Source organism: Cupressus sempervirens, chromosome 5, assembly GCF_028749045.1.
Source record: "Cupressus sempervirens isolate cs-2001-9-10 chromosome 5, ASM2874904v1, whole genome shotgun sequence".
Taxonomy (NCBI): Eukaryota; Viridiplantae; Streptophyta; class Pinopsida; order Cupressales; family Cupressaceae; genus Cupressus; species Cupressus sempervirens.
Genome location: NC_143122.1, coordinates 231,103,432 through 231,115,226, shown reverse-complemented (window position 1 = coordinate 231,115,226; position 11,795 = coordinate 231,103,432).

The following is an 11,795-nucleotide window of genomic DNA, read 5'->3' as shown; positions in this document are numbered from 1 at the left end:
CTATGCATGCAATCAGATGCCATTTGGTTTGTGCAACGGGCTGGCCACCTTCCAACGGATTATATTGCACATCTTTGACAAGATGTCCATGGGAAACTTCAAAGCATTCCTCGACGATTGTTCGGTATTCAGTACGGAGGACAGACACCTGGCAGCACTCGCTGAATGTATGGAGAAATGTCACAGGGCGCGGCTAGCATTGAACCCCAAGAAGTGCAAATTCATGGTTCCGTAGGGAAGACTACTCAGACACATCGTCTATAAGGAAGGATTGAAAACTGACCCAAACAAAGTGAGAGTCATCCTGGAAATGCAACCATCTACTAATGTGATGGAGGCAAAGTCTTTTCTCGAACATATAGGCTATTATAGAAGATTTATCAAAAATTTTGACAAGGTGTCATACCCGCTCGACAGGTTAACCTACAAAGGAGAATCATTCAGATGAGACAAAGGGCAAGATGAGGTGTTTGAAGGGCTGAAAGTACGACTGGCTACGGCACCTATCTTGGCATATCCAGACTGGAATAAGGAAATTTCATGTACATGTCAATGCCTCGAATTATGCAATCGGAGGAACCTTGGCGCAGACGGGCAGCCACGGGTTAGATCACCTGATATACTTTGCCAGTCAATTGTTATTAAAAGCAGAGCAAAACTACAGTACAACCGAATGGGAAGAATTGAGAATGGTCTACGCCATGCAAAAATTTTGTCATTACTTGCTCGCCACGCCGTTCGTATTCTATGTTGATCACCAGGCTCTATTGTACATGATCAATAAACCTGTAATTCAAGGAAGAATCAGTAGATGGCTAATTCTGTTGCAGGGGTTTACTTTCAAAATCATTGTCTAGCCGAGGAAGAAACATGTCAGTGCCGACCATCTGTCACGGATCAAAATAGGGTAACTGACGGAGGGTGTGAATGACGACTTTCCTGATGCACAACTATTTCAGATTGCAGTCATGTTGGAATGGTACAGGAGTATCGGAGAGTACCTGTCAACAAAACAGTTTCCCACTGGGATGCCACCAAGTGAGAGGCGCAAGGTTATAATCAAGAGCCATACCTTTCAATTGATCAACGAATTGCTCTACAAAATGGGGCCAAATCATATTCTTCAGTGGTGTGTGTTAGAAGAAGAGATACCGTGGGTGTTAAAAGAAGCACATGAGGGTCCCGCGGGAGGACACATGGTACCCAACACCACTGCGCGAAAGATATTGCTTTCAGGACTCTGGTGGCCGACAGTGTACAACGACGTGCAGGAATGGGTCATTGGATGTGACACTTGCCAACGAGCCAGGAAGCCGCTGAAGAAAGACTTCATGCCCCTTAACCCCTCCCATGTGCAGGAACTCTTTCAGCGGTGGGGATTGGATTTCATTGGACCCCTAAAGGTCAGCTAGGCTAGGTGGTGTTGGTACATCATTGTCACAACAGAGTACCTGACCAAGTGGGCAGAGGCACGCGCATTACCAGATAACTCGACTGTGAGCACAACAAAGTTTATTTACGAGCAGATCATTACCAGGCACGGAATTCCGTTACAGTAAACAAGTGATAGGGGAGGACATTTTGTTAATCATGTCATTCGACTGCTCACCACCCAATTCAAGATTTTTCATTCACTTTCGAGTTCGTACTACCCGAGAGCAAACGGACAGGTCGAGGCTACAAATAAAATCCTGGCATCCATCATCTACAAATCCTGTGCGGTTAAAGGTGCAGATTGGGAGGATAACTTACCCGCCGCCCTTTGGGCTAACTGCACGGCGTACAAGGTCACGACAGGACACACACCATTCCAATTAATGTTCGGACAGGAGGCAGTGGTACTAGTGGAATTCATGATCCCGAGTCTAAGAATAGCACTGGAAAACAAGCTAGGTGACATGGAAAGCTTACAGGAGCGGCTGCATAATTTGAATAAGCTCGAGGAGAAGCAATTGTTGGTGCAGTGGGCGACGGAAGTGACATAGAACAGGCGTAAGGTCTGGCATGATAAGCATTTGAAACTCAGCAAGTTTCAGCCAGGGCAGCTAGTACTCAAGTATGACGGGCGGAATGAAATCAAGCTAGGAAAGTTTAAGGTTAGATGGGTTGGACCATACCAAATCCGAGAGGTCGGCAACAATGGATCAATTAAACTGTCGACCTTGGATGGGCAAAAGGTACCTTAGGCAGTCAATGGATCCAAATTGAAAGCATACCATGCCAGAAAGATTTCGTCACCATTGCTGTCGTCGAAGATTTCATCGCAAAATGATCCGATGGCTCCCTCATCATTGTTGTTGCAAAACGGCAACGCCTCAAGGCAAAATTAAGTACTATAAATAAAAAAAAATTTAAAAAATTGAAAAAAAAAAAAATCAATTCACAGGCAACCCGCGGACTAGGTTTCGCGGACAGACTGTTCCATGGATAGGCTGTCCCGCAAACAGGCAGCTGTCCGCGAAAAGTCCCGCGGACCCCCTCCTCGGGGACCTCTTTCCCGCGGGCTTTTTTCGTGGAATTCTTCATCGGGTGCTAGCGGTGTTTGTCCTCATTTCCCAGCGGACTGTTTTACCGTTGCTTCCCACGATGGATTTTATTTGCTTCCGCGGCGGTGGTGTCTTCCCGCGGACGTTTGTCATCCCGCGCCTTGCCTTGGTCTATTGGACATTGTCTTTCACAGGCTATATGATATCTACTCAGACGTCTAAGTCGAAAAGGACATAACTGAGAGTTCGGTACGCATCTCATATTAAAGGTGAAGGGAGAAGAAAAATATCAAGAGGAAGCACAGAGGATCTATCAATGGTTTGAGGCAGAGGCGGCATGCATTGAAGGGATTGCTCGAGTTTGTTCCTAGTTTGTTTCCCTCGCACATGATCTTCCTCTTTTCCGTGGGCTAGGAGTTATCTTCCGCGAGTGTACCTGGTGCCTGTGCATCTTCTTTTCGATAAATCCTTTACTCTGCGGGCTGGTGTCTTGGTTCCACCTGGTGATTGCGGGTTCGAGCCTCGACTGGTAATTAAAGAATCTGGGAAGCTCAGCCAATCAGCAACGTATCTTGAGGAAGCAAAGGAGGCACAGTCATTAATTTTGGTATTTGAAATCAAACTGACAGAGCATGGGAATCCATTGAAGGTTGCGGAGCATTTGATTTCATAGCACCCCATCCTGCCTTGTTTCCACGGAATTTGCATGTGTCTCCTGAGTTGTTGCTATGTGAAGTCTAGTGTGTTGTGCAGAAGACCTCTCCCCCGTCGAGGGCGTTGCAATTCTTGTGACTTTTTAAAAATTCTTCTGCAGCGAGTCATTCAACCCCCGCTTCAGTTGTTTTGTGCATACAAAAGGGGGAACCGTATATGATATAAGGAGGAAGAAGTCGTTATTGCATGGAATTGGCAGGCAAATGGAAGCAGTGGAAGAATCAGCTGGCAGCAAATATGGAGAAGAATGCAAGGGTTTTGGCATCTGGGGTCCGGGTTGCAGGGCCGTCGGGTTCCAGTAGCAAGAAATAGAAAGTCAAGGAAGAACTCACTCATCTCACCGTCCAGTTTGAGGGTCTTAATGGCAGTGAATGCCGAAGATGGTGGTAGGAGACCTCGGAGGCAAACCAGATTAAGCAGATTTTGATAGGGGCACAGGTGCATTGGGCCATCCAGCTTCCAATTTTTTCCACCCAGTTATTCGAATCAGTGTTGAGGACCATGATAGAAGCATATAATTGGCACAACAGAATGAGCAGATTGTTGTATAAAAAGCACGAATGACACTTTCTTTTAAGCCTAGGGATTTCACGAGGGTTTTTGGCATTCTTGGCCCCAGTGGTAAGAAGGCGAAAATTAAGAACCACAAGCTCTCTTAGGAACGGAAGGAACATTGGATACGGCTAGTGGGCCACGATCTTTCACCCGAGGAGATGGATTCAGTGGTTAAGGGGTCAAAATGCAGAGGGCTCCACAAAGATTTCATTCGGGAGGGTCACTGGAGGTGCATTATGGATGTGATCAAGAGTAGGTTGATGAGTGTGACTCGGGCTTCAGATATTGCATTGCCACAAGTTGTATTCATGAATGGTATCATGCAGGGTACGGTGTATGATTGGGCTTCAGTCCTTGCCGACAGGATGGAGGAATTCATGATGCTTCAGCACCGCACATTCTTTATGCCACATCATGCGATTGGCTTGTTTCTGGAGGCAACAATTAATCAGATACCCATGGATGATTTTGAAGCACAACCTCGGGGGAAGTTGGCATAGGGGGAACCTCCAATATTTTTTTGGAGACATCTAGACACAGGTGCAATAGCCGCAGGACAGAAAAAGGTATTTCAGGGATTGCACGCGGTGCACGGGGACACTGACAACGGACGGGAGGAGACTTCGGAAAGCAGCAAGGCGGAGTATGAGGAAGAGAGTACTTTTGCAGAGGTTGGCAGCGAACCAGCAGATAGTGAGCCCACATTTTTCACCCCGGCCACAGTTGTCAACTTTGGCGCACTTGTCCGCTCCCACATCACACATTCCCCCTTTTGGTCAGCATCATGCATCGGTTGTGATGACCCCGCCAGCCATAGCAGATGTCCCTCGAGCAGTAGTATAGCGTGTCCCACTATCGAAAACTATTGTTACACTAGCAACCACTCCAGGAGCGACTTTTTTCGCAGCCGTAGCAGATGTTGTCCCAGTGGAGCCAGCCTCGCAAAGTGTCGAATTACCAGTGCCGGAGCTTGAGCCCCAGGTTCGCTTGGATGTGATTGATTGTGATGCAGTTGTCACCGTTTCATCTTCCCTGTTAGCATCCGTCGAGCTAGTACAGACAGTCCAGTCAACCCAGCCAGCACAACAAGAGGGCATGGAGCCCGCATAGTTAGAGCAACCGGAGGTGATGGATAGAGCCGGCGCTTTCTTGAGACAGCAATTCCGACTTATCCCTACCGAGGTTGGTCCGTCCATCCAGTCCCCCGGGCACCTAGGAGTACCAGCTACAATACCAGAGCCTTAGGAGGTGGGGGTCTCACAGGCCGTGGTTGCGCCGAAAGCAGAGGAGGCCGCACCAGATGTGGGCATGCTCCCCGCAGATGAGGAACAAAATAGTGATGCCGAGTGGACGATGGAGGGTTTTGCAAACAAGGACTATGGGTCGGATGAGGACAGGTGCAAAGACTACCTCAGGACTATGAAGGTTGCGCTACAAAAGGGACATGATGTGGCATTGCAGGCTATGACTTGGTGGAGGGAGTGGCATTTGGTTTGAGCTTTCATCAGGGAGATCTGTCCGCAGCGGTTCCGTTCATGTTTTGAGGAGAGGGGTTGGCCAGCAGTCGAAACACCGGAGATGCTGGCGGATTGGACCAGTGAGCCGGAGTTGGGGCCGCGCAACAATCCGCTGGAGAAGCTGGCACATGAGATCATGGCATTGTATAAGGAGATTTATTATGCCCGCAGGCGCACAGAGCCGGACAGGGCAGCAGACAGGACTGCGGCCAAGAGATCTCTGGCAGTCGAGAGGGAGGCTAGAGAGAAGTTAGCAACGGATTCGGCCACTCAGCAGGCAGCCTGGGCAGCTAAAAGGGCAGCTTTGTAGCAGGATAAGGAAGTGGTTGTATGGGATAAGGATGCAGCAGAACAGGAGTTGCAGTTAGCAAGGAAGCAGGCTATGGATACAGCACTTCTCCTGGAGGAGGCCGTCAAGGTTAATTCACGGATACATAAGGATTTGAGCATCCGAACGGAGCAGGTCTATGAGTTGCGTCAGCAGCAGCATTCTTCAGGGGCACCACCTTCTCTCGAGTATTTTTTGTTTTATTGTATGTGGTTGTCTCCTATATGTGGTTGTCTCCTATTTTGTTAGTCGTCAGGAGACGACTTTTCTTTTTGGGGGGGATGATGTAGTCGACAGATTTTGTATTTTGTTGCTGACTAGGTTATGCCGTTGGAGATTGTGTATTTAGTAGCTGACGAGTAGATTAGGATTGTTTGTAGCCAATGAACCTCTTTGGGAAGGTTCGGCAGAAAGCATTTATACACCCTCTTGGGTCATTGTAAAGCATCTTATCACCAGTTATGTAATCTGTTGGCATATGCCAATAAAGGAGTACTATTGCTGTTTGTGTTCATTATCTGTGTGCATTTCTTAATTAACCTATGCGGTAAACAACTTTCATCCAAGCTCTCAAATTTCATGAGGTGGAAATTATCCGTGAGCAGATAATCATCCATTGCAATTTCTAGCATTAGAGTTATGGTCTTACATTTGAAAGTTCCATTAGCCAACTTGATATCAAAAGCTCTTTTTTTATTAAAAGCGATACTTTGTGGGGTGACAACTGTTTTGTTTATAAAATTGTGGGTAGACCCAACTATCAATGAAAATGATCACGTCTTGTCCTTGCATGATTCATGTCGCTTGGATGGCGTGTTTGTTGGTACATCCAAAGTTGCTAAGGTATGACTTTTTCTTGCGCAAGGTCGCTTATCATCATTATCATTTGTACACTATTGGGGACTTCATCATCATCATCCTCTTTGTTTGGCCTTATCTCAATGTAGTGAATTTGTCCTTTTCCCATACAATGATGTCCATGTGCTCAAGGTTCCTTCCATGTAAAACTCAACTTTTTTCTTAGATCTTGTCTTGTTTATTTATAAGGCCTAGTTCTTCTTGGTTCTTTTTAGATTATTTATAATATCCCAATCGAATATTCTCTCCACTTGTTTCTCAAATAAATTTTAGAATCATAAACAAGAATTTATACAATCGTAACCATCAAATATGAGTAAATAACCAGCAACATTAACCAGTAATACTCCAAAATTCGTTATTGCATTATAAACCAGCAATGCAACAACAACCCAATCTTGTAAACAATTACAATAATTAGATTGGATAATAAAAAAAGAACCTAAAATAAAACTATGAACTTCATTGTGAATCCACCATAGATGATGAATCAGGGCTGCATCCAATCCATCAAAGAACCTGAGGATTTGTCTCCTCGGATTTTGAATAGAAGCTGAAGTTTCCTTAATTTCTCGAAGTGACATCTCAAAATAAATCAATGCCCAAGCATGCCAAAATAAACACCTCATCCTTCTTTTAAGGACTCAACATGTGATTCTTGTAGTGATCCATTCCCTATACTCACTTTGTTTGATGGTTTTCTTCAACTCGCAATTCAGATTTCAGACCCTTGAAATGATTGTATGTTGCATGGAAGTCCATACACCCAGTTGGAAGGGAGAAAGAACAGTCGTACATGGGTTTGAGGGGGTCGTACGGTGATGATGCAGATGTCGTACGAAAGGTGATTTGTGATGGTCGTATAGTATGGGGTCAGAGAAGAATGGTGCATGGAGGATGCAGATGGAGTTGGCTGTACAGATAAAGGATGTACACTAGGAAGAGGGAGCCGTATGGTGAATGGGGATGGAGTTGGCTGTACGAATGAGGATGTTGAAGGGGCCGTACGGAGATATGTCGTACACAAGCAGCCTTAGGGTGGTTGTACGGTGGTCTTGTGAGACCGTACAGTGTAGGAGAGGCGAATTGGAGGAGAAGAATGGGAGGTCGTACGGCATACGGTAGCGACTGGGGGTGAATGATGGAATTTGTAGGGTGATCCAGAGAGTCTTTGCAGACCACAGATAGTGAGAACCAAATGCAGATAAACAACAAAGGAAATACACTGAACAAGAGTAGATCGAACCAACACAATAGATATTTGCAATATGATGATGCTCCGACTTGCTAGATCCTAGCGAGGTATTACAGGCAATGGAATAGGATGAGGGTTGAATCCCACCAAAATCGAATGACCAAATAGGGAAGATCTTTCACTTCCGAAATGGCAAACAACAGAGAATCCCAACAGGAATTTGTAGTACAAAGAAAATAATCCAAAAGCATTACTATAGACTTCCTACACGCCATGCTTAAATACCCGTCGAGAAACCTGTCCGAGAGTGTACAAAGATAGCCGACAGTGACACAAAGTACGAAGCAAAATAAAAATGGGTCCGAGATACAATAAATCAATCTACTTGTTATAAAAGTTTAATTTATTATTTATTTTATAATGGGAACATTACAGTCCTCCTGTCCCAAAGTTTGCTTGTCCTCAAGCAAATGCAATGCCAAGTGTTGAAGAATGTGCTCACCTTTCCACGTCGCGTCGTCCAATGGTAGGTGTCGCCAGCGTACCAAGTATTCTTTCACATTGTGGTTCCATAGGGTCTTTTCACGTACTTTGAGGATCTCAACTAGTTCCAGAATGAGCTTCCCTTCTTCATTGAGTGGCGGAAGGTCGGTAGCAACTGTGACGTTTTTCCCTATGGCTTTTTTCAGAAAAGAAACATGGAATACATTATGAATACGGCTTCCCTCCAAAAGTTCTTGTTCGTACGCTACTTCACCAATGCGATGAACCACACGATAGGGGCCATAAAATCATGGCTTCAATTTTTCCTTTCCTGTTCCCTTTAATGAAGATTGTCAGTATGGATGGAGCCGGAGATAGACCAAATCCCCTACTTTGAAACTCCTCTATTCTGTGTCTGTTGGCATACATCTTCTATTGATTTTGTGCCCTCTGTAGATTTTCCTTCAAGTATCTCAGAATGTCTTGTCCCTCCTTAAGCCAGTCCCTTGACCTTCGTGTGCGACTGTCACCCAGAACTGTGTCGATGAAGGAAAGGGGTTTGTACTCGTACAGAGTTTTGAATGGTGCCATTCCGATGGACATGTGGTATGTGGTATTGTAGCAATATTCCCGCAAATGGATCCATTTTACCCACGCTCGTGCCGAAACGTAATTCCAAAGGTAGCATTCAAGCCATTTGTTCACGATCTCTGTTTGTCCGTCTGTCTGTGAGTAGTAACTTGTACTTGTCGATAATTCTATCCTTGTCATCTGAAACAGTTCTGTCTAGAAGATACTGATGAATCGTCCATCCCGATCACTGACGATGTTTTGGGGTAACCCATGAAGATGAAAGACTTCTGTAAAGACCAGATCGACAACTTGTGTGGCCTGAAGGTCAGAGGGGATGGCGAAGAAATGTGCATACTTTGTCAATTTGTCAACCACAACAGAAATACAACCCTTTCCATTCACCTTGGGAAGCCCTGTTATGAAATCCATCGATATACTTTCCCTCTTATGTTCGGGAATCGGCAAAGGTTGTAGCAGCCCGACAGGTAGAGTATGTTCGAACTTGTTTTGCTGGCAGATCGTACTCTCTCTTACATACTGCAACATGTCCCCTTTAAGTCCTTTCCATGGAAACCTCTCTCGAAGATGTCTGTAAGTTTTGAGGAAACTCGAGTGTCCAACCAAGGGTGAGTAGTGTACTTCCTTCAAGATTTTTTGCTTTAATTTGGATTCTGGCACCAAATATATCCGATTTTTATAGTAGATTATGTCATCCACCACTCTGTACCAATCATCATGAGTATGGCCATCCATTATTTCACAGGCAAATGTATTTTTGGAATATTCCACTAATAGATGTGCCTTCCAGTCAGTTGAAATCTGGTCTAGTGAGCAGATGGTGGGTTTCCGGGAGAAGGCATTTGCAACCGCATTGTTCTTCCCTTTCACATATTCAATGTCAAAATCAAAAGCTTGAACCTTGCTTACCCATTTTTGTTGCCGTTCATTCAAGTCCCATTGTTCCAGAAAATATCTCAAACTGTTGTGATTTGTGCGGATGAAAAACTTGGCACCTACCAGATATTGCCAGAACTTGGTTAAGGCATGAACAATGGCCTACATTTCTTTGTCATAAATGGAATATAGGCGTTTTGTTGGTGTAAGCTTCTTGCTCTCATAAGCGAGGGGGTGTCTATCTTGCATCAGTACCGCTCCAATGCCTTTCACAGACGTGTCGCACTCCAAAATGAACAGTCGAGTGAAATTAGGTAGTGCAAGTACAAGACAAGTGCTCATGGCCTCTTTTAGCTTATCAAAGGTAAATTGTGCCTTTTCGTTCCACTAGAAAGAACCCTTCTTTGTCAAATCCGTTAAGGGTGCATTGAGTTGATAGAATCCCTTAACAAACCTCTTGTAGTAATTGCACAGTCTGAAAAATCTTCGCAAATCCCTGAGTGATTTTGGGAGAGGCCAATCGAGGATAGCTTGAATCTTCTCTTGATGCACTTGAACCCCGTATTTACTGACAACATGCCCTAGGTACAATGTTTTTGTCATTCCAAATTCACATTTGGACTGCTTGGCAAACAAAGACTGTTCCTCCATGATACTTAGGACTTCATTTAGATGCTTCAGGTGCTCCTCCCATGTCCTGCTATAAATAAGATCATCAAAGAATACCAATAAGTACTTACCCCATAGTTTGTTGAAGATACGATTCATGCATGATTGAAATGTAGTAGGTGCATTGGTCAATCCGAACGACATGACAAAAAACTCATAATGTTCGTAGTGACAACGGAAAGTCGTCTTCTCCACATCTTCCTCCCTCGTGCAGATCTGATGGTATCCAGAACGGAGATCTATTTTTGAAAAATAGACCGCGCCATGCAATTCATCTAGTAACTCATCTATCCTTGGAATGGGATATATTCTTCTTCTTTTTTTGTTCAACGCCGGTAGTCCACACACATGCGCATCGTCTCGTCCTTCTTTTTGACCAATACCACAAATGATGCGAATGGGCTAGAACTAGGACCGATCCATCCTTTCTCTAGCAATTCCTGAATCGTGCTTCCGATCTCACCTTTGAATTTCTTGGGATGGTGGTATGGTGTGGTTATGACCGGCTTTGCTCCTGATTCCAACTCGATAGTCTATTCAAACCCTAGATGAGGTGGTATGCCAAGACGAATATCCATGAAAACTTTATCATGTCTACTTAAAATATCCTGGAGTTCATCATCCTGTGGAGGTGTTTGACGCCCCTTTATGAGTTCCGCCGAGATAAAACAATGCACAGCCCACGCAACTTCATCATGTCAAAAAATTGCCTCCATCCAATGCGCAGAAACTTTCTTTGGACCTTCATTCACCATTCCTCGGAGGACAACCTTCTTTCCATCAACAACAAAGGTGAAGTCCATACGTTTGAAATTCTGAGTGTATTCATCAAGTGTCTCCATCCACTGTATGCCGAGAATAACTACCATGTCAGCAAGGTCCACTATAAAGAAATCTTCAGTCACTGTGTGATTCTCCATTATGATACTCAACTGAGGAACAAGGTGCGTGTAGGGCAGAAAAGTCCCTCTGATGACCTTGACCTGAAAGCCTGCGTGTGCCTCTGTAGGTAGACTTCTTCATTTTACCAAGGACAAGTTTATGAAATTTAGAGTAGCTCCGCTATCCAACATCACCATAAACCTTTGTCCTTGAAGGGTACCTCGTACATGAAAAACTGTGCACCTCGAGCTGTCGGCCAAGGCAATGGTTCCTCCACGTTGTACCAAGGCGACAATTCTCTTCGTACGGTTTAAACTGACTATGTTGGTGTCATTGTGGGGTTGGTTATCTTTGACCGACATTTCTTCTTGTTCGTCCTCATCATCAGACATGGCCTCAATGTAATGGATCTTTCCCTTCCCGAGGCATCCGTGGCTAGGCTCCCAAGGTCCCTTGCAATTGAAACACAATTTCTTCCTTCGGAGTTCCTGTCTAGTAGCTTCATCCAACAATGACTTTTTGGGTAGAGGTTTGTCCCTCGGAAACGTTGACGGTTTGGAGTAACTTCGAGAGGATGATGTCAATGATGATGCCATACTCCTTGCTTTATTGATTGCTTTCGACAGGGTGGCCGATTTGAA